Source organism: Carlito syrichta, unplaced genomic scaffold (assembly GCF_000164805.1).
Source record: "Carlito syrichta isolate Samal-C Ts95f unplaced genomic scaffold, Tarsius_syrichta-2.0.1 Scaffold304431, whole genome shotgun sequence".
Classification (NCBI taxonomy): domain Eukaryota; kingdom Metazoa; phylum Chordata; class Mammalia; order Primates; family Tarsiidae; genus Carlito; species Carlito syrichta.
In genome coordinates, this window is record NW_007248527.1 from 442,729 (window position 1) to 467,262 (window position 24,534).

At 43.3% G+C, this 24,534-nt stretch overlaps 1 long non-coding RNA gene and 1 pseudogene across 1 annotated transcript in view; one reads left to right on the forward strand and one right to left on the reverse strand.

Annotated features, from left to right (window-relative positions):
* Positions 1-24,534, reverse strand: part of LOC110595798 — a 53,103-nt gene that overhangs the window by 23,078 nt on the left and 5,491 nt on the right. The window lies entirely within an intron of this gene.
* Positions 5,740-6,128, forward strand: LOC110595797 (annotated as a pseudogene).

Genomic DNA, 24,534 nt, shown 5'->3' on the forward strand with positions numbered 1-24,534 from the left:
AAAGGTCTATACATTGAAAGCTACAAAACATCAATGAAATAAATTAAAGAAGACACAAATGAATGAAAAGTTATCCTGTGTTTACAAACTGGGAGAATTAATATTGTTAATAATGTTCGTACTAATCAAAGCAATCTACAGATTCACTGTAATCCCTATTGAAATTTCAATGACAAAGATAGAAAGAATTCCTAAGATTTGTATTGAACCTCAAAAAACCCAATTGATGAATTTTTGGATGGAACCACAAAAAACCCCATAGATGAATAGATCATTATGTTCATCAACAGATAAGTGGATGAAAAAAACTAAAGAAAATATGGAATATATACATAATGGAATAGTATTCAGCCTTAAAAAAATGTTGGAAACTCTGCCATCTGTGACAACATGGATGAACCTGGAGGACATTATGTTAAGTGAAATAACCAAGGCAAATAAAAACAAATAAAGTGTGATCTTACTTACACATGAAGTCTAAAATATTCAAACTTATAGAAGCAAATAGTAGAATCGTGGTTGCCAAGAAATGAGATGGAAGGGGAAACAAGTTGGGGAGATGGTCAAAGTATACAACATTTCAGTCAGACAGAAATTAGTTCAAGATATCTATTGTACATCATAATGACTATAGTTAATAACAATATATTATATGCCTGAAAATTGCTAAGAGAGTAGATTTTTAACTGTTTCACCACAAAAGTGTTAAGTATGTGTGAAGTGATGCATATGTCATTGGTAAAATGTAGCCATTTCACAATGCACATACATTATAAAATAACATGTTGCATACCATAAATAAAATTTTTGCTGACTATAAAAATAAAGAAAATTAAGAGTGGATAACAACATATTTAAACTTACATTTGATTTTGAATTATAATAAAATTAGCCTAACAAAAAATGAAAATAAAAATTATGTTTAAATATCAAAAAGAACATAATTGTCAAACTAGACGCATAATTATCAGACCACTGATAATTAGGAGTGAAGGTAATTTTCACTTATGATAATGATGAAGTAGCAGACACTGAATTTACCCTCTTGCCCTAAAAAATTAAAGATCTGGAAAATCTGCATTCGACAATACATTTCTGACACTAGACAACAGGCAGACAGTAATCCCCAAGAGAATGCAAATGAATGAGGTGACCCGTACAGTAGTTTGAGGTTACTTCCTACAGCGTTTCCAGGCTATACTGCAAGGAAGGGAAATCCCAACAGAACTCAGTGAGCTCCCTGAGCTAAGGAGACAAAATATTGAACTTAAGAAGGCCAAGGAAGCCAGAATCTACTGGGCAGAACACAGAGGAAAAGATTTCTGCACAAAGCGAGTTCTGGAGATATGGAAAGGGTTCTTCTTAATTTTTCACCTCAATTCTGATCAGTCTGTTTGTGTGAGGAAACTACACAAAGCCAGAGGAAAACCAGAAAGGAGCGCATTTTTAAATTATCAAAGATCATATATGACTAAAAATAATTCACCTTCATCACAGCCAGATTAGAAAAACTCCATAACACACAGGGTTTGGGTGGAGTGTTAGAAGAGTATTGTCTCCGTATTGGAGCCATAGTGGTCCTAGACTAGCAGCTGCTGTTGTCCTCCCTAACAAAGTTTAGGGGTAAGGATATTAAGACAGTGATTATTAGTACACTTCATGTACTCAAGAAAACAAAATACTGGATGAGTATGTTAAGGAGAGATATAGAAGATATTTTTTAAAGACCCAGATTGAACCTCTAGAGATAAATAATGCGTAAAATGAAAAAATACACAGGATTTATTGACAGCAGATTAGACTGAAGTAGAAAAATACATGAACGATCTAAAATGAAACCTAGATACTGGGAAACTATGGGGGGGAGGGGGATGGGATTGACAGTAGCAAATATCTGTTGGGGGATGGGAAAACACCTCTTATCAACAGGGTGCCTGAATGAAACGTCATTGTACACCTAACCCTTAACTGTACCCCACAAAACCATAATAAAAAATACTGATTAATAATAAAAAATAAAAATAAAAAAATAAAATGAAACCTAGAAAAATAAACAGGGAGATGGGGGAAAACGCTCAGTGGACTATTATTGTATTATTAGTCCCAGATGGAGGGAGGGAAGAAAAATATTTAAAGACATAGTGGTTAAAACTTCTCCACATTTCATGACGATCACAACCCCATGGATTAAAAAGTTCAATAAAATCCAAGCACAGGAAGAATGAGGAACATTACAACAAGATAAAATATGACCAAATTGCTTAAGCTAGTGATAAAAATAAAATTTCTAAATCAGTCAGACAGCAGAAGACATCATGTACAGAAAAATAAACAGAAAGATAGCAGAGTTATACTTTAAAAGTATGCAAAAAAATAAAATGCGGAGTATTGCCATTAAATAATACATGTCATAAGACAATGGAACATCTTTAAAGCACTGAAATAAAAATCTAACCTATAGTTTTATACATAGTAAAGCTATTTTTTTTGAATAATGAAGGTAAAATAATGGCCTTTCAGATCAACAAAAGCTGAGAGAAGTTATTTTTTTTATTCAGAAAAAAATTTTATACGATAAGGGCTTGCTATGTTGTCCAGGCTGGCCTTGAACTCCTGGGCTCGAGAATCCTCCTGCCTCAGCTTCCCAATGTGCTGGGATTACAGGAATGAGCCACCATGCCTGGCCCAAAAAGAATTTATTACCAGCAGACTAGTACCATAAGAAATGTTAATGAGAAAATGCTTGAGGAAAAAGTAAAATGATACCAAATAGAAATCAGAATCTGCACAAAAGAATGAAAAAGAGAATGATAAATATATGGGTTAAAAAATAAGAATTTTTTTATTTGTAAGATTTTAGAAGATAATTGTTTAAAGCAAAATGATAACAATATATCATGGGGTTTATAATATATATAAAATGTTATAAGAGTAAATGTATTATAACAATTGCAAAAAGGCTGGTAAAGGTAGAAATGGAAGTGCTTGCTTCTGAGGTCACTATCATATGACAAGTGGTGTACTATCACTGAAGACAGACTGTAATAAGTTATAGATACGTACTATAAACCCCAAAGTAGCCATTAAAATAGCACAACAAAGAGTTATAGCTTGTAAGCCAACAAAGAAGACAAAATGGAATCATAAAACATATTCAATTACTATGAATAAAGACAGGAAAAGAGGAGAATGGGAAAACAGCAGGTGAAACTAACAGAAAATAATTATCAAGATGGTAAATTTAGACATGACTGCATCAATAATCACATTACTCATAAATGGTCTAAACATTCCGATTAGAAGGCAGAGATTGTCAGAGTGGATTAAAAAATATAAAACAATACACATCTATATTCTGTCTTAAAAAATCATACTTTGTATAAGACACAGTTAAATAATAGTAAAGGAAAATCCCATAAAATATTTTGAACTGAATAAACAACATAATAAAATGTATGGGCTACAACTAAAATAGAGATTAGAGGGAAATTTATAGCATTAAATGCTCATACAGGAAAGAAGTGTCTGAAATTAATAACCTAAGCTTTCACTCTAAGAAACTAGAAAAAACAAGAACAAATTAAACCAAAGACAATCAGAAGGGAAGAAATAACAAGTGAAGAAATCAATGAAATCAAAAGCAGAAAAAATAATAGTGAAAACTAATAGATTCAAATCTGGTTCTTTGAATATATCAGTAAAACCAGTTACTCTCTGGCCAGATTGGGGGGGAGAGAGAGAGAGAGAGAGAGACTATCTCCTATATCAGGAATAAGAGGGGACATCACTACAGATCCTGCAGACATTTTAAAAATAATAAAGATTAGTCCAAGAATTACTTATGTCTGATTCCACAAGGAACTTGTCAGTAGTGTAGATTCTTGGACCCCAACATAATCACAATGATTACGATAGGAGTAGGGGCCTGACAGGATTTTGCATTTTTACAAACCATCCAGGTGACAGATGCAAAGTAGTGCCCAAGGTGCACTGTCTTAGAGTAGGGTCAGTTAGTTTCCAAAATTTATGACTAGGAAAATAAAAAAGAGGTCATGCTCCCTTGCCTTATGTATAAAGTTTAGATCTAGGCTATCTGTAAACAACTTGTCAGGTACATGCAAAGGGGCAATTGTAGTAATGAACAACAGCGCATCCATAAATTCAAGATTCTCTTCATTTTTTTTCCCAAGGCACATGCCTTGAAGTTGAAGGTCAAATAGGTGGCACCATCCCATGTGCATATTTCAAAAAAGTGAAACTAAAATTGTCCACCAGGGTAAAATAAAATGCCACAGTGATCCATTCTGGTATCTGTACACCAGATCTTATTTGGCTCCTGTCTTATTTACAGGTCTCTAGCAGTCTCTTTTCCTAGAAAACAATTGAAAGCAAGGAAGTTAAAACAATATTACCATAGGGCTAAATATAAATCTGCTTGACACCTTTTGAGGAAAGCACTCACACCCGTACCTACTTGACTCTTATTGCTGACATATGATTCTCAAAACTCAGAAAACAAGATGCACAATTTATCATGATGCCATCATTGTAAGCTCACAGCAGCCAGAGACTGGCTTATCCATTGTACAGAGAAGGCTATTCTCTCGTTGTAGCCAACTCCTCAAGCCTCAGGGCTTTCCAGTAGCCCAGGCAGGCCAGAGTTCTGGCAGGATATTGCCTATTCCATACTGTTTAAATAAAGATTTGCAAGAAAAATAAATTCATGGCAACATTCATTATTGATCACTCTCAAAACTGTCTGGAGAATTCCCTAGAGGGCTTAAGAAAGAAATTAAACATTGTTTTCCTGAGTTGTTTCCTGCTGTTTTCCCACTTCATTGGTTTTGCTCCCATAAGTGTGTGTGTTCCTATAGGCAAATGTTTTAATATGGCTGAATTATTTTATACAACTTCTGGATCATATGTCAGCAATTTGGGTGTGAATAACTATAATAATAATGATGCTAATTATCATCATGATGATAAGAAGATAGCCTTAGTGTTTCTTCTTTGCCATCATCTCTTAAATCTTTCATTCTTTTTAATCTGATCTAAAATCTGCAGATAACAAATTCCAAATTATTGCTTACCTCATTTGCCCTCTATTGATGAAGGTTCTTCCTCTTGCTTTCCTGGCTGTTGCTCTCTTCGGATTTTCCTCCTGTATCTCTAACCTCATAGATACTTATCATCATCTTTATGAGTTTAAAAAGTTGAACATTTCTCAGAATTCGAATCAGAGCTTTCTCATCTCATTCCAAATATTCTTAGCTTGTCACCTCTTCTCATGACTTCAAACATTAACAATCTACATATCGAGAACTGACATCTTTGATGCAGAATTCAACGTGTCACTCTCCATATCTCAATTTATTGTTCCAGTGTCATCTTCCACTACTCTCTCACAAACCCTGTGTTCCAAACCAACTACTCTGCTCCTGGTTCAGTCAGCATTCTGACCTTCTTATAGTCATAGCTGTGATTTTCTAGTACTCCTACCTAAAATGTTTCAACAAATCATGTCCAGCAGTATAATAAAATTAGCAAATAATCCATTATTGAGTCTGTTTAATTCATGGAAAGTAAGAATGGTCCAACATTAAAAATATACATATCCATCTAATATACTCAAATGTAAAGATAGTCATGCTATGAATATTTATCTATCTGTTTATTTAAATCATACTGTGAATTTTTTTATTTAAAGGTACAATAGCCCTTTCTGTCTCCGCTGCTGCCATGGCGCCCATGAAAAAGCTTGTGGTGAAGGGTGCAAAAAAAAAAAAAGAAACAGCCTCTGAAGTTCACTCTTGATTGCGCCCTCCCTGTAGAAGATGGAATCATGGATGCAGCCAATTTTGAGCAGTTTTTGCAAGAGAGGATCAAAGTGAATGGAAAAGCTGGGAATCTCGGTTGGGGGTTGTGGCCATTGAAAGGAGTGAGAGCAAGGTCACTGCGACTTCCGAGGTGCCTTTTTGATGAAGTATTTGAAATATCTCACCAAAAAATATTTGAAGAAGAATAATCTACCTGATTGGTTGCGCATAGCTGCCAACAGCACAGAGAGTTATGAGTTACGTTACTTCCAAATTAACCAGGATGAAGAAGAGGAGGAAGATGAGGATTAAAAGTCATTTATCCTCAATATTTTGTACGAGTTCTTGAATAAAACTTGGGAACAGAACAAAGTACAATAGATAGTAAGGGGGTTTCACAAATAGTCTTGGAACAGGCTGGCATTCTGATAATAATATTAACAGCTTTAAGTTAGATGACATGTTTAGGGCCAATAAATAATGCACTTTAGAAAGGGATTTTTGGGGTGTTAATTAAATCACAATAAAAATTTTTAAATAAAATAAACATGTAATGGCCTCTAAAGTGGTGACTACACAACCTCACATGGCATCATGCTTACTCATATATGTGGAAGCACAGACATAGACACACATAGTTATACATATGTGAACCAGAACAATATTGCTTCCAAATTTATTACTGGCAGTAATAAGATCTTCACCTTCCATACACCTCCCCATGGCACTTGGTGGGTTTCTACTCTGTAATCTTATGTAAGAGTGTCAGTTTGCAACCCATGCTTGTACATTACATATGGTGGCATGCCATTCTCATTCAGGTGTGAAGGTGCACATATTCCGACTCATTTTTATCCCCGGTGTTGCATTATTTATGCCTCTCCTGTCAAAGTCTCTGAGGAAGTAAGGACCTTGCTCAAATTCTCAAAAATAGTAGCTTCCAGATGTAGGACTTGAATCCAGGTCTCTAGATTGTATGCCAGGGTTAAGGCAGGCCCAGGGCCCAGATCATGTGTATCTGCCTTTCTTCCTCTGTTAAAGCCTTCCTGGAAAGTCTCCTTCCTACCCCATGGCTCCAGGATCTGGCCCCCTCACCTCCCCAGAGTAAGTCACCATAGTGGAGAGGGACACCAGTGAGTCAGGGTCCCTGGTGCTACTCCCACTCCCCACCTTCCAGTGATGTTCACCAAAGACACCCCAGTGACAAGATTAACTGGGGGATGTCCAGGTCCCTCTTCAGGCCGGCTAACCATAGCATCGGGAGTGGGACAGGGAACCTCCAATTTGAAGACCATGGCAGGCACTTCTGACCAGGCAAGTTGAGAAGCAGTGCATGGTCACAGCCACACCGTTAGCCTTACCTCCATAGAATCCTTGACTGTGAAGGCTCGTGAATGTCTCCATAATAGAGAAAGTTAGCAATGGAATTTTGAACATGAATTCAATTTCCAGCGATCGTTTGTAGGGGATTTGAGAATCTGAGACACACCCTGCAGAGGCCAGTTGCGAATGATGTAAGAGTCCTAGAAATTGATCAACCTCGTTAATAAACAAAGGCAAACCAATGTGAGCAAGTTACCTTTTTGGAGCCTGTCTAATGAGCAAAGATTTAAAAAGTGACCAGGATCTGCCAGGGCTTAAAAAGGGAAAGGGAAATCCAGGCACATTTTCTGCAGTGACCCCATCCCTGCCCTCCCAGGACCCCATCTGCAGGAAGTCGCATGTGTACGGAAATGAATTTTCAATTCCAGCTAATGTTGCAGTACTTGTAGCTGCAGAAAACGACAAACACTCTAAGTATCAAGCAGAAAGGAATAGGGTGACTGAGCTAACGGGTGGTGGACTCACAGTAAAAAACACTATGTGACTATTGTTTGTAAATGTAGATCTGTGATTATAGACTTGGAAACATACTCATAATGTAAAATTAAGTGAGGAAAGAAGGCTGTAAACAGGATATATATGAAGCCCGTTTTGCTTTAAATAATAATTACATACATAATATATGCATCTGCATATACCTATATTTTATATATTTTTATTCACAGAAACAAAGATTTCAATGCATAAATACCAAATTGCTAGCAGTAGTTACCTTTTAGCTTATTTTCTTTTCTCTTTTTATTTCGTTCTCTCTTTCTTTTCTTTTTTGCTTGTCTGTGTTTCTCTTCTGCAATTATTTTTATATTTATAAAAATATGTAAATATTTTTACATACATGTATATCATATGAGCTTCCCAGAACCTTCTACAGCTCTCAGGAACGAACATGCTGACCAACAGCGGGCCCGGGTGGAAAGTGAAGGCGCCGAGCATCACTCTGAGACTTGGCCTGGGATGCTCCTGGTCTCCTCTCCAGCTTCCTGCGCACAGAGAGGCGAGGCTGGCTCAGGCCCCGACGGTGACGCCGGCGACGGCGACAGGGAGGTGTGCGAAGCCGGGCGCGAGCTGTGCCAGCTCTCGCTAATCCTCTGCAGTATGGTTCGCTGCTAATTTGTCATGGCACATATTTGCCTTATGTCTAATTAGCATCAAATTGCAAACTGCTATTTGCTAACAATTTGTTGCATCAATCTGCTTGAAAATCTATAGTTTAGAATTGGATTGCAACTTATCCTGTCTATCAAAATTCTAGTTCACACATACACAAAATAACTTCCCCTTCCCGCCAAAAACGTCGCAATGTTTGCAGTGGCACAAAAGGAGAGCGATGTGATTTTTTTTTTTTTTTCTGAAGGAAGAAGAATAACCATGGGGTGTCTGATTTCGAGTGTCCTGACTTCACTTTCTCGTGGCCTGGGAAGAGAGCTAGAATGGTGCTCACACACACACAGAGTGTGCTCACTCAGTCCTTTCTCGGGTACTTTATGGGAAAATCAAGACACATCAAAGGACCAGAAGCCCAGCTCTCAAGACCCAGAAATAGGACCCCCAAGCCAAGTTATGCAAGGAACAAGCCCATGCCTCCTGGCCTGTCCTGCTGAAGGATGCAGCCCCACCCAGTATTCTGCCTGATTAGCCTAATAAATGCTGGCAACCTCTTAAGGAAGGAGGGACTAATATTTTCCTTATTTTCAAATGGTGAGACTGAGGCTGAAATTATAAATTGCCCGAGGTCACATGTGTAGCAAATGGCAGATCAGAGATAGAGATGATAAACCTGTGATGTTTCACTACTAAGGTGACCCTCTAAATATCAAAAACAGGTGCTAGGAATAATAATGACAATGTGAAATTTATGAAATAAAATATGAATAAAATAATAGAAAACTAATGAAATAAAAAGAAAACCATATCTAATGATGTCATCACTCTTGACAGTCTAGCCTTGTGGAGACAATGTCTAGTTGGATGGCTCCCCTTTTGGCTTGGCGACATGACCCATGCACAGATGGAAGACTCTCAGCCTTCAGACTCCTAGACCTCCTCATGGTCTTGAAAACCACCTCCTGTGGTCCAAGCTGAATGAAGAACTGAGATAACCTCGACGGCAGAAGGACAACTCCTGTGGAGTCCAAGGAGAGTCCAAAGGTGACATTGGGGTGGGCATTCCCTCCTTCCCTGTTCATTGGGCAGGGAAGAGAAGTTTTCACGGGGAGATGCTAGAACACCATTGCAGAGCACAGACACAGTAGCTGTGACAGCCTCAGTCCAGTAGGTAGTTGGTTAAAAATGTGGCACTGGTTAAAATTCATTGACCTCCCGAGTGGCCTCCGGGCAAGAGGTCCTCATGGTGAGCCATTCCGGTTTTCTTCAGCACTCCTAAAGAATCACCTTGTTTGGAAAAAAAGTTCATGCTGACATTTTAAATAATCATAACTATTATTATTATAAATATTCAAAACCTCTCTTTCTGTGGCACGTCCTAAGAATTTCTTGGGGTGGAGGTCAAAGATTGTCCAAGAGAGTCCTCAGGGGAGAAGCTAGAGATTTCACAAGGACAATTGACAAGAGTTCTTTTCTCACATCCATGAACGTGGTCGAGTATCGTGAGCTTAATGTGCAGAACTGATGTCCCTTGAACAGATGCTCATGGAACACTTTCCAGGTGTCCTGACCTGTGTTAGGTGGGGGGAACAGCGAAGGAACAAGGGGGCGCGAGCCATCACAGAGCACAGGATGTAAAGACACAGGGAAACTCAAGACAATAAGGCGAGTTCTTGGTAAGGACGAAGTCTGGTGAACGTACATGGGTCTGGGGACAGACAAATAGAGAAGGCTTCCTGGAGGAAAGAAAAAGTGGGAGGGGCACAAGCATCCTTCCAGGCAGAAGGAGGGGCAGGCACGAAGGCCCACGCACCCCAGGGAGCTGAAGCACCTCTGAGCAACACGCGAGGCCAAGGGTGAGCCCGGAGTTCCTGGCTCCCCCCTGCCAGTTGAGAGAGCCCCTTCCAAAAGGCAGAGTCTCAGGATGCCTGCAGGACACAGCCTTCTCTAGCTGTCTTGGGTGTCAATTGATGTATAGCTATTTCTCTGTTGAGCTCACTGGAGGAGTCGGGCAAAGGGAAGGAAGATTCTGAGCAGATTGAGTCAGACACAGAAAGCAGGTTGAGAAGCTTTCTTCACATGTGTTCTTGGAATGACTCTTTTACTTAATACGATATTAAATGAGTGTTTGCCCCATACCAGATTCAAACAGAAATGATGCTACCAACTACTGCCCGGATGCACATTTTTCTACATTTGGACTGGAAAGAGGCCAGATACTGCATAGATCTACAACCGACATGGAAGTGCCGTGGGGAGGAAAGGCAAAAGATGTGCAGGAAAAAAACAAATAATCCCCAAAGAATTGCTTCTGGGAGGAAGAAGGATGTCCACGCTAAAGAACTGAGCTTGGGGATTATGTTCAAGTCTACTCGGCGGGTCAGGTAAGACTTCAGCATCCCCAGCCACACACAGACACACAAGCTCAGGATCTAGAACAGGCAGGAAACTTGGGATCGAGCAGCAGCCAGGGAAAGCAATCAGAAGGGCTTTCCAGAGGCTTGGCCCAGCACACAGAGGTCACCCTCAATCAGGGCCTGCCATACGAAGACCTATAGCATAAGCCTGTTGCTGTCAACACAGCAGAAGGACAATGCCAGCCATCTGCCAAGCCCAAGACATGGCCTCATTGTCATGGGTGGCCTCCCAGCACACAGAGCCATTGTGTCCTTTGATCAAAGCCTGAGGAATCTCTTTGATTTGGGATAAGTCAGATGCCTGAAAAGAGCCCTCCTCAGAGGCCAGGGGTACAAGCCGTTCAGTTCCCTGCTGGTCCACCTGTAGACTCTGTTGTATACCTCACCCTGCAGACCCCAGCAGAGGACTGAGAGGTGGCTGAACTCCCTGTGTCTGCGTGTTCTGATTCTGCAGAGCAAAGATCCAAGGAGGTAACAATAATAGGTGTGCTCATGCCACATATTCTCCCTGTGGCATTAGCAAAAGAAGCGAGTTTAACCCTGGACAGGGAAAGAATGCCCCCAGGATCTCCCCCAGCACATCAGCTGGTGCAGGGACCCTCCCAGGATCCCTGCTTCCCACATCATGCCCCATGGCAGGGCCACCCTGGCATCTCCCTGCTGCCTGCACAGCACACTGACCTGTAACCTTTTCAGTAACTCCAAGACATCTCTGGGACCTCCACACAGCTCCTGTCCAAATGTTGGGCTGCTAGCTATAAACTTTGTTTTGATGTCTTGCTTTTCGGGAATAATTACTCTGTACCTAAAATGTAAGCCTATTTACTGCTTGCGCAAAAAGACGACAATAAAATCAATGTTGCACAATTCCCCCAAGTCCATCAAGTCTTTTGCAATGTTAATGAACCGGCAGGTCTAAGAGGTGTGAGCTCATGCTGGCTGGAGTGGGTGCCCGGCTGGAGTGGGTGCCCGGCTGGAGTGAAGGAACGTGCCTTTTCTCATCAACTTGTAGCCCCAGTCTGCCAAATGTATTCATTCAGAAAGTTGGCTCGTTCCCTGGGGTAAAAGGATGGCTGAAAGTAGGGAGGGTGATGAGAGGAGATTGACAGGTACAAGAAATCACAGGTTGTGTGGTTTGAAGGACGCAGGGACTGACATGTCCAACTCCATCCACTAGAGAGAGGAAGACAGGTCCAGAGAGGAGGAGCAGTTCCCCTGGGCCCCACCAGCAGACAAGTTGTGAAACCGGAACCAGAACCTACATCTTCGGGTTCCTGGTTAGAATTAGATTCTCCAGTCTGCTCTTTGGGGAATTAAATGATTTGTTTCCCCTTTGGCGTTCCCTCCTGCAGCATAGAAAAAGGAACACCTTCAGCAAGAGGACAGGCTAAACGGTGTCTGCTAGTCATGTAACTAAGACAAGTACCAAGAAACTCAGTGTTCAAAGGAGTTTGAGAAAGGAATTATAAAAATTTTTGATTCCATGAAATCGCTGAGTATGCTGGCAAATTAAAGGTTCTGCTGGCTGGGCTCGGTGGCTCAGCCTGTAATCCTGCGCCTTGGGAGGTCGTGGTGAGGGAATGGCCTGAGCCCGCGGGTTCGAGACCCGCCTGGGCAACTTGGCGAGACCTCATCTCTACAATAAATAAAAAAAATTAGCCAGGTGTGGTAGCGCGCGCCTGTAGTTCCAGCTACTTGGAAGGCTGAGGTGGAAGGATCGCTGGAGCCCAGCTGGTGGAGGCTGCACTGCACTCCAGTCTGGGTGACAGAGTGAGACTCCGACTCAAAAAAAAAAAGGTTCTGCTAAGTCTTGTAATGAGCCATGTGTTTGACTTTGCTTACGTGGCATCTCTAAATGTCTATTAAGCAAGTTATTTTGGTGAAAGAGGTGCCCAATATTGGTCAAAGAATTTGCTGTGGCAAATGTGGTCTTAAACCTTTTCACCAGCATCGCGCAGGTTTCTTTCTTTCTTTTTTTTTTTTTTGAGTTGGAGTCTCACTCGGTCGCCCAGACTGGAGTGCAGTGGCTGCTCCCGGCCACCACAGCCTCGACCCACTGGGCTCCGGTGATCCTTCCACCTCAGCCTTCCAAGTAGCCGAAATTACAGGCATGCGTTATCATGCCCGGCTGATTTTTTGATTTATTGTAGAGATGAGGTCTCACTGCCCAGGTGGGTCTCGAACCTGCGGGCTCAGGCCATCCACTCACCTCAGCCTCCCAAAGGCGCGGGATGACAGGCTGAGCCACCGAGCCCAGCGCTCTGGTTTCTTGATGGCTGTGGAGAGCCAGGCCTGACAGGAACAAGTGTGGGAAAGGGTCTGTTATATGAAGAAAGCCGGGGGAGGGCAAGACACAGGAAGGGGAATGGTGAAAACAAACTCAGGTTGTTGCCATCCAAGGCCCAGAGCAGCCTGCACTGTCTTCTTCTCCCACGGAAGGCATGGGTGGGCTGGATGGAAGCCGAGAGAGGGAGCCCAGATAGAGTCTGGAAAATTGCAAAAAATAGCTGAGCAGAGCAGTCCCCAGTGTGTCCAGTCTAAGATGACGTCTGGCTGGTGAGGCATCCGGGAACAGCAGAAGACAGAGGATGGGGAAAAAAGGATTTGGGAGGAAGCAGCACACGGGGGCTCTAGCCAGGCTGCACCATCCCTCCGGGCCAGCTCTGAGAGTCTCATGAAGATGAAGAGGCATAGGTGCACCTGGCGTGACGGCAGTGGTCACTGGGGCTACATCCATTGTCCCGTCTGCGGCAGACTCCGTCCAAACAGAAGGTGCCCTCCCTGGGTACCACCTTCATCCACAGCAGCCAATCCTGGGAGAAGACGGACGTGCCCCAGAGAAGACGGACGTGCCCCAGGTTTGGTAGAGGTGACATGCCTTTGGTTTTGTTCTGTTGTCTCTTGTGGCCGCATCACAAGAACAAGTGGGTGACTTTCAGAAGCAGTCTCTTTGCCAGACACTTCCTCCCTCACCACATCCCTGGGCATTTTCACCCCAGATGTCCATCCACCTCTTTGCTGCTTGCTCACTTTGGGAGATTTTCTCATAGCCCTTCCCATAAGCTCAGCAGGACACTCCCTGGAGAAATGGAACTCTGCCTCTAAGAAATCACATTCCAATCCTAACTCTTGTTTTCTGTCCCCAAAACAAATGTATTTCAGTGAAGATGCCCCCAGCGCCACGGTTTCTAACAATTTTTGGAAGGAAAATGTCACACAGCTCTGTGAAATCTGCCGGGATGCTGCTTCCTAAATTTCCCTTTCTTTTACTCAGAAAAACTCAATCGAATCAGGGAGGCATGATTCCCCGTTAGAGAACTCATTTTTCCTTTCCAATGGTGGGTTAGATTTGTTTAGGTGTTCACTGATCCTGCACTTGATTAATCATCTCAGCTGCTTTCTCCCAGCTCACCAGTTGGGGCCATGAAATTCCGGAAGGCTTTCGAGTCCTGTGGTCCTGTGGCCATATGAGGTCCGGCTGCACCTTTAGCCAACATGTCACCACTTCCCATATGAATTTCTTCAAAGCTCCCCATAGAAGCTAATCCAATCCCAATTATTTGTTGTAGATGTATCTGTGAATATCCACCCTCCTCCACTCTACCCCAGACCTGCACGCTCAGGCACACTTGAACTAATCCCTCCAACCTGCCTTTCTTAGACAGAATCAGATGACAGAGGCTCTTTTGGGAAAAGCAACGACAGAGACCACAGGGACCAATAGGAAGAGGTGGAAGAATCAAGTATGGTAAGAACGGAAACCAAGATGGTAGAAATAAGGAATGGGAGCCAGAAAAGTAGAAAAGAGAAGGAAAATACATATTCAGAGAGAAAGAGAGGCTGTTCACTGCTCCTTCCGCAGGTTCCCAAGCCAAGGCATCCGTCACCAGGTGCATGATAGAGGAACTCTGTCCCCTTACCTATGACCAGCGGCGATGTTTTTTCAGTGATTCCACAAGAGTCAAAAACCCAACAAAGCGCATCGCGGGCGCTGTAAAGGGAGCATGCTGCTCGTGTCTGTGACCACTGTATGCAAAGCTTGGCATTAGTCACAGCCAGGCCGGCTGTGACAGGCCTGAAGTGAGGGAGATTAATGCGAGGCTGGGGCACTTTATTATTGTCATTCTGTTCTTTCAGACTCTGCCTCTGACTTTCAATTTTGCTCCAGAATTAATTGTCTGCTCCCTGCAGTATGACTGATGGAGAAGGATACGCGTAGTCCAGGCACCTGGCTCCGGCCTTGACAGTCTCAGGCCCGGTGCGGAATGGATTGTGTGCGGTCAGGGTGGGGGACAGACAGGCATCCCTCAAAGAAACCGCCCCGTGCCACAGCTGACTTTCAGATGTGACCGAAGACGAGCCTTTGCTAAGAATCATTTTGGCTTGCAGGGTTCCTGACAACCTGGTCATGCCCTGTTATGAACTCTCCCTGGAACCCAGAGCTCCGTCAGTTGGGGAAGTCCTTCCCAGACCTTCTGGTTTCTGATTTTCTTTTTTTCTCTGGTTCTGGGTAGCAAATGAGTGCAGTCTCCTAGGTCTCAGCCCTCCCACATGTCAGCATTTTTTGTGAGCATGTCAAATACAGAATCTCTGACGATAGGAAATGCAAGGCTGCTGCCATTTTCTAGCCGGAGGTGAATATCCACCTCCCTCCTCATCATTACTCACCCCCGCCCTGTCTTCCTCCATTTCAGAACTAAGCTGGAAAGCCTCTCTTAATATCAAATCCTAAAAGATGCCTCCCACAAAATAGCAACGTTCTCTATTTTAGAAGGAGCCGAGAAATGGTTGTTGAGTGAATACATGAATGTGTGAATGCATGCAAAGATATTTAATGGATAAATGAATCAATGGGGTTCCTAAAAAGAATAGAGAGGCTTTTTTTAATAAATAAATAAGAACCTTTTTCAGTTATTTTTAAGCCAAATTCAGATCCCTGTACTTTTCTATTTCCCCGTTAGCATCATTCCCACTGAAGATACGTTCATGGAAAACTGGGTGTAATTCTCTCTTTTTTTTTGTAAGTGGAATTCCACAATAAATGTTTAAAAATTGGGGAGAGAGGGGAGAAAGTCTTTGAGGAAGGCATTTACAATGCTAACTTCTATGCTCTGGTCTGGGTGTACCTAGAACACATTGATTTTCAACTTGGGGCCCAGAGGTTATCGTTTCAATGCATGAGACTCACAGATTTCCCTAAGCCCTCTCAAGATAAAGTTTTGTTAAAGAAAGAGCTCACGTGTCCCAGGCACCTCTTCCTCTAAGCTGGATGAGAGTGACACCTAAAATGAGGAAAAACCAACCGACAAGAGAAAGGGCAGGTGTTGACGAGCTGAGAACCATTTAAAGGCTGGTTTTCTGTAGAACTTTCAGGAGTTCCTTCTAAATATGCTGCCTGGCTGTAGCCTGCAATAAATTATTACAGCTTTAACTCATCTGGTACTTTCATACGATTACGGTATTATGTTAAAGGGTACAGAAATATATAATATGCTCAACTGTCTCTATAGTTGATACCAGAGGGAAAATTACCACCACTCAGTGAAGAAGATCCAGCCTCATTACATTAATGATTTATCACAATGGGAGAATGTGAAAAGTAACTAGTTGCTTTTATGAAGAGAGGCAGCTTTTCCCACTGGCAACTCCTACAGGCTCTCGAAGAAGAGGAATTTGGAAGGAGCTCCAGACGGTCACACGCTCCCACTCCCTTCCCGAGCTCCTTCTGCAACTCTAAGAAGGTGTGCAGGCAAACGTTGGAATATCCTTCAAACTTGACATTAAGTATTCAAATGTTACTTAAGCAAAGTGTGAGCAATTAAATTAATCAATCTTCCCGGCCATGTACAGAACAGATGTTCAATAAATCCTCTTTGCTTACAGTGAGGGAGGAAGAGTCCGCTTTTAACTGTCCTTCAGCGATGACACTGCTCAGGCGTCCTCTGCCGGCCTCCTGGGCCACCGTCAGGTGCTTCTGCTGTGCTTTCCTTTATTATAAATAACAACAGGCCACCTGGACTACCTGTGCTACCTGGGAGCCTCGAGTTTAATGATCCTTCCGACGCAGGGCTCCGTGCGCTCCTGATCCCCGGTAATGGGGCTGATGGGAATGGCGATGGAGTGACGGCTGGCAGTGACAGATGATTCCTGGCCAACGTGTGCTGCTGACAAGCGGTGAATATGGGCCAGTGTTGCAGAAAGGTCAGGATAAAAGTATCGGCTTGACTTTCAAAGTTTCTCCAGGAAAACCAGCAAATGAGACAAAACCACCCAGAATTCCAGGACGGGTGCAAACCCAGCTGTGCTCCAGGGAGACGGTTTGTTGTAGTCGGGAAGGGGAGTAGCATCCATTGGAAGCTGTGGTTTAAACCAGGAGAGAAGGTCAGAGCCAGGAGCAGGAGCCTCGTCTGCTTTGCATGGACAGTTTCCAATGAAGGACTCCCCCGCCAACACCTCCCCCAGGTTGCGAGGGGGACATCAAGGGAGCAGCTCAGTAAGCAAGTCTCTCCCTGCCCCAGAGATGACAACAGAGAGTCTCCATGTCTCCCCCTCAAGTCACCCAGACCCTGCAAGAGTCCCTCCTGGCCAACAATCTGCTGCAGAGGGAGCCACCACCAGTTTACAAAAATAATGAAATCCACGAATGTGTCAGATTGCCAAAGAGTGCAGGACTCCACTCGTCCCTTTTGGCTTCTAGAATGAAATCTATTGTCTCCAAAAGGCCTGGGGAATCCCAAAGCATGGGAAGGCCATCAGTCCTAACCACACAGTACTCCAACCCGTCGCTTGTCCCTGACCTGGATACTCCCCAGCCTGAAGCCTCCGGACACCACCCAGGGTGAGCCACGAGGCCACTGACATTCAGAAGTGGCGGTTACAATCCCAGCCCTACAGATATATAACTTCAACCTTTTGAAGGCTGCCTTTCCATATATGGACTTTATCCACATTTTAATGAGGCTTTAAAATCTCCAAGATTAAGCTGGTATTTTATGTAGAACTGCCTGCTTTTTATGATATCCTGACATGTTGTACAACATTTGGTGACTATATTGATCCTTATAAATTCAGCATCTATATATATTCATGAAAAGCACCTTTTCTCCCCATTCGGGCCCCAAGATGATCCAGGCATTTTCCTGAGTGGAGACAATAAAACTGCAATTGTCATGGTTTTGAGCGTACACAATGTTTCCGTGTTTTCAAATTAAACCCCTTTTACCATCTGCTTGAAAATTCCTCCGCGAGGAAATGACAGTTCCCTTCCAGGTATCTGATGGTGTAAGTGCCCCTGTTTCTCCTTCAGGTGAGCCTGTTATAAATCCTGAGCGGCCCCGTGAGGGCTTCCTCCCGTGTGGGACATTATACATCTTCATGCCCTCATGTTTGCCTGACCACAGAGACCAACCTTCCCATGTTTCTTTGTGCCATTTTATGCTTTTAATCTGAAACAAATGGTTGCAGGGGGGAGAAAAAGCATTATCACCTTGGCGAAACATCAGGAGGATGAAAAAAAAAGAAGAAGAAGAAGAAGAAGAAAGAGACTATGCGCAAATTCATCTTCAGCTGCTACAATCAATCTCTCACCTAAAGAAATACACAATAACTAGGCGGGAAAGGGACAAGATTTATGACTTAGAAACATCTACACTGACCAGCATATACCTAGTCTTCTTGGCTCCCTCCCTACCCGAATGGCTCTCTCTAACAGTTACAATGATAAACTGTCTCTCCCTACTGTTTTACAAGTACATTAGCTTTATTTAATGAGATCTCAGAGTAATTTAACAGATGTATATAGGACATAAGACTAGGAAAACTCTTGCTACTTGGATACTTTTGCCAAGGTATTCTAGGACAGTTAATCTGAGGTGTAGCCTTATATTTTTTGGGAAAGCATTATTTGAATTTTTGGAAGGTTTTTAAAATGATTTTAATAGAATGATTGTATTATAATCAGCGCAGGGAGAGAGCACCTTTTACATTCACTTGCATTCGGACCATCGAAAGCCAGGATAAACGGGCTTTCTGAAATCACGAAAACTCACGTACACATTGAATTGTCAGGAAGCACGTCACTGTCAGATATTAATAAATTTATAGGAGAGTTTTTCATCCACCCACCTCCCCAAAGGAGTAAAAAGATACCTGGTGTGAGGGAAGGGAGAGAGGAGGAAGACAGTTTGAGAGGGAGGTGAGGCCCCTGTTTTCTCAGCCAGTGTCATACTCTTTGGGGGTAGGGGACCTTACCACCCTCCATGCCTCCACGCATGGCATATTCAAGCCAGGACCACGTCTTCCTGGCTAGCTGTGTTCTCCCTGACATTCCTCAGCACTCGGTTCTCTGGGAACTGTAATGGAGGAATGACAATGGTATTAACTTTCTTAAAAATTGCTTTAATAAACTGCCAATTAGTAAGTGAGAAGAGGAAGCCATGGGAAATTACCTGGACGTGCTTAAAATAAAATTAAAGGGGGAAGGGAGCCTCTTTCCTCTTCATTTCTCCAAAAGCACGAAGACTGTGCTCTCATATACCAGTTGTGGTTTTCAGAACCCGTTCTCCTAAGTAAGACAAAATCGACATTGCATGGTACCACTTACTCATTTATGACACAGTCAGCTCTGTTTCAAAGTGGAGTATTAGCCTAGGTTTAGTAAATGATCACAATATAAAATACATTTAAGAACCAAAACAGAACAAAAAACAGCAACTCAAAATCTACCCAGTGGTGAGAGCTGTGGTCTAATTTTGTTAAGACCAAAACGTGGTCTTATTAAACTTCAGGTTGCTTTTTGTCAAAGCATTCATTTCTTTTTTTAAAATCCTTTAAATGGTTTGTGCCAGACTCCAACGGATACTTACAGTCCTGCAAAAGTGTTCCATGTCCTCCTCCTTAGAGGCTACAGTTTCCCACAGACAGTTCCTCATAGAGCACATTTATAAGGAATCAGCTCTGAAAGCATAAGATGTTCCAGCGTACATGTGGCAGCAGATGAGTGTGGATTCCAGAACATACCACATGCTTCTCTGCTCAAGGTAAACACACTTAACGGCATTCTGCAAAATATATACTACTTTATATAGGGCTAATGGCTCTTTATGAATAATTTAGGGACTTCAACGCAATCTTTTAAAAATATAACATAGTGAGCCTAAAAACTCAGTTAGATGAAAGGTTATGAAATTGGGGATGACCCTTTAAAACGACATTAAGAAATCACAATGAACCAGCTCACTTTGGAGTGAGGGGCTCAGAAAGAAAGGGAAAGAGAGAGCCGGGGGTGGGGGAGATGTGATATTCTTGCCCCCACAAATCCATTGCATAGAATTTCATTCCTTGAGAGCTATACATCAAGTTGTATTTGTTTAATGAGGTTGGCACCAGAAAGATGTATAGAACATGTCAGACACCCAGTACCCATGCACAGTGGGGAAAAGATAACATCTCAGACTCTGACCACTCACTTAGTCTTCCAGCCAGCTTCTCTATCGGTTGGTTCTTTGGGGAATAATAAATGAGAGGGCAGAAGGAACAAGGAGCCAAATAATGAAAAACACACACAAAAAAAGAAAAATTATAACATTGGAGAGCAAAGTAGATTTACTGACCTCACAACTCCATAATCAAGAGAAAGTTATCATGGAAGAAACTTTTACTAAGCGGAATGATCTTAAATAACAAGGAGTCCTGGGGAATTTACAGCACTTTTAAGATATGCAAATTGAATGCAAGGTATAGACATAAGGGTAATTAATTGTAAATCTAAGAATAATGTTTCTTTGTCAGGCTGTCTCCATGTTGTGGAATACATTCTAATGTGCCCTAACTTAGAATATTTTTTAAAGGCTGCTCTAATTACAAGATGTTCAGAATTTCAAAATACTAGTTATTCTTATCGTTTAATTTAGCTGCTGTAACATTTAATAACAGAATTTACTGATTGCATGAAAATATTTTAATCTTTCAAGGTTAAAGCACTTGTTCCCAAGTTCAGACCATCAGGATCTGTGGGTAGAGAGAGTATTTCAGGATAAACTGCTTTCCATGGTCGTTGACTCCACGTTGGGTGTGGAGGGATCCCATGGGTTGTTCACTGCTACTTAGCTGCCTTTTGGTATCAATTGGCACATGCTTCTGGGTCTTATGGTGATGTCCTTATGCGGTGGGGGACAGTATAACTGATCTACATTCTTAATGTCTAGCTCTCATCTACCTGCTGATGAAAACCTCCCACATCTTGTTCATGAAAGTGGTGTACAGATTCTGTAGATAATAGATTCTTAAAAATTTGTAAGTGTGAAGACATGGAGAGAAGCTTTCAAATCAGGGGAATCTGACACTTGTCTCCCACCAAAAAGCTCTTAAACAAGATGCACTTGAGGAAAGAACTGGGAGGAGCATTAGCCAAGCAGATGAGGAGTGAGGGCCAGAAGGAAAGCAGCTCTATCCCTTGTTCCCTCAAGGGTCCAGCTCAGGGGCGAGATCCCTGAAGGGACAGGTCGTGGCTGATTCTTCCTCTGAAGTTAAAAACAAACGAACTCTCTGGAATCCCATCTCATGTTTCTCAGAAAACATACGGCCAAGAGTGGGCCACACAACTGCAGAAGGTCTGGGGACAGAACTGGGGGGGGGAACTGGCCAAGGAATGTGCCAGGAAAGATGGGACCCATCTCGGGAGTTAAGCCCGTGAGGGCGGGTGACCCAGGCGAGCGCTTCTTCTGAGCGCCTGGTCCCGGCGGGGCGGGCATTGCTTGTGGCCGTGACGACACCTGCTCCGCCCCTCTTTCTGCTTCACAGGCTGTTCCTCCACTTGCTCCTTGTCTGTTCAACTTCTTAAAAGAGGCCGGCGGAGGCAACCTGGGCCCTATGCTCACCCCCTCTCCAAACTCACTCCCGGGCTCTCATCCAAGCCCAGGGCACTCGAGGCCAGCTCCGAGCTGGTGACTCTTACAGTGAAATCTCTAGCCCAGACCTTCCAGATGTACACTGTTTACAGTTTCAGTGGTGTCCACTCCGGAATAGCCAAGGGGGCATCTCTAACCTGCTGTCTCCCAAATGGACCTCCTGCCTGAAACGCTCTGCTCCTGCCTAGAGAACCCTCAGGCTTTGGGTTACAGCTCAGGTGTCAGTTTCTCTGATCGCCCTATCTTTTGTAGGATGCTCCCATTTCTCTGTGTCATAACGCCCTTAGTTATTTCTATCAGAGAAACTTACACAATTTATATTCATGTCAACCTCGTGTTTATTTTATGCTGCCTGTGAGATCCACGAAAATGGAAGCCACAAAGGAGTGGGGGCCCAGAGGACTCCTAGGCTGCAGCCCCTGCTCACCCTGATGCCTTCGTGCTCCAGAAGCCACGCTCAATAGACCACTGGGGAGTGAAGTGGTGAGGTGACCAGCTGGGAAGGTGAGTATGGTAAGTGGTGAGGTGACCAGCTGGGAAGGTGAGTATGGTCTTTGCCTCTCCCTGGGACTCCAGAGCAAAAGCCCACCGTGTGCAGGGTATCGCTCATAGCGGCGGTATGTCCAGATAGATGGTGTTCATCTCCAGGCATCTCAGTGGAGAAGCCAGAGCTGGATCACAGCAGGCCTATGAGAAGGGCAAGGAGTCCAGAAAGCACACCACCCAGAACTTGGTTTTAAGAGACCAAGAATATGGAGCCTAGAAGGAAAGGATGACGTGACGGTATGATGACAATTGTTTGTAAACTCGTCTATAGAGAGGGTTAAAATTGCTCAGTACAGCTGCCATGGGCACACACAAGGCCCAGGCCTGGTACCAGGAAGTCAGTGCAGAATGCAGAACCCAGAGCAGAACCATCACAGACTCAATCTCCACTCCGCCTCTTGCCACCTGGTGGGATTATGAACAACTGGTTCCATCTCGCTAGGCCTCAGCTCATTTCCTTGTTGAGGGGATTGAGCAAAATGTTTGCAAAGCACCTACCCCTCAGATGTTGAAGAGAGAGGCTTAGGAAAATCAACATCCCCCAAGCCTTGTATTCTAGGCAACAGTAAGGTTCCATTGAGACCACTGTTAATTCTTCACCAGCTCATGCAGTAACTGTACTCTCCTGCAAAGTTGCACCATTCCCTTCCCCACCACCTCAGATATATTTGGGACTCCCCAAGGGGCTGTCTTCCTTGACCTGATAAACCATCAGCCTGCCACCACTGGCCTCAGTCACTTAGAGTCAACTCGACCCCAGGCCCCAATTCCAATGGAAACCATCCCAGAAATTCATTTCAGTTACTGAAGATCTCAACATTCATTGCTGTTGGAACAAGTCTTACAAGTCCAGAGATCAAAGATCCCCCCACCATCATACACACACACACACACACACACACACACACACACACACACACACACACACACAATGAAGAAAAGTAAAGGCAAGTCAAAGTCTGGGAGAAAATATGCATGATGCATATATCTGGCAAAAGACTTAGTTCCGCAATATGTAAAGAATTCCTACAAATCAATCATTTAAAAACTCGAGGCACAAAATGGGCAAAAGACTTGAAGGGACACTTCATACACACGAAGGATGTAAAATGACATTTTGCACATGAAAATAAGTTTTACATCATTAATCTTTGCCGACATACAAAGTAAAACCACAAGGGGATGTCATTTCATACACAGTATAGTGGCTAAAATTTAAAAGACTAAGAGGTCCAAGAGAAGGACAAGAATGTGGAGCAACCAGAACCCTCACACATTGCTAGCAGAAGGTGAAATGGAACAACCACTTTGGAAGACCACTACAAAGTTAAACAAGCAATTACCATTTGACCCCGAATATTCATCTCAAAGCTATTTTTAGAAAAGAAAAAGAAAGCTTTTGTTTACAAAAATACTTGTACACACACGTGCATAGCTACATTGTTTCCACCAAAGCCAAAAACTGGAAACAACCCAGCGTCCACCAACTGAGGCAAGGACAAACAAGTCGTTTTATATGAGACAATGAGACACGACTCAGAAATAAAAATGGAAAAAGCCTGATACACCCAACAATATGGAAGAATCTCAAAATTATCACATTGAGCCAGATACCAATACACACTATATAATCCCTTAACATGAAGTGTTGTAACAAATGAAAGTCAGCTGGTGGACAGAAAGCAGATGGGTGGCTGCCTCGGCAAAGAGTCTAAGACGGACTTAGGGGCTGGTAGGAACTCTCCTGGCTCACAGAAAACTCCAAGGTGGTGCATCCAGAAGGGAAGGTGGCAACAGGCAGGGTATCCTTAAAAATCTGTGGATTTTATTGAATGTAAATGTATTTTCATAAAATGGATTACAAAGCAAAATAACAAAGTATCCCCCTATTCTAGATTCTGCTCGTTTGGGGAAAGGGTGACCCTTGGCAGGCTGGGCCCAAAGTGTTAAGAGCTCAGTGAAGTATGTAAGACCAAGCACACTGGCTCTTCTCTCCCGTGGGTACTCCCAGTCCCACCAAAGTAGCCAGGTCTGCATCAGTTCTGTTACACTAGCCCAAGAAAATCAGTCAAGGCAGACGGAGCGGAGAGGGGCGGACCCTGCCGATACCTCCCAAAGGGCGGCAACCCGGGTGGACCGTAAGGTGGTACCCTCTCTCAGTGGTGATTCGTCCATCTCATCTGCCCTGGGGCTGGGGCAGGGGAGAGCCTGTTAACCTTCTACTTGATCTAGGCAGGCTGCGCATGCAGTGCATCACCAGAATGTGCCTTCAGAATGAAGCAACAGTTTCCTTCTCTACCCCAGGAAGATGCCTTGTAGGAACTGCAAGAAGCACTGTCCCCCCCCCCCCCCCCCCCCCCG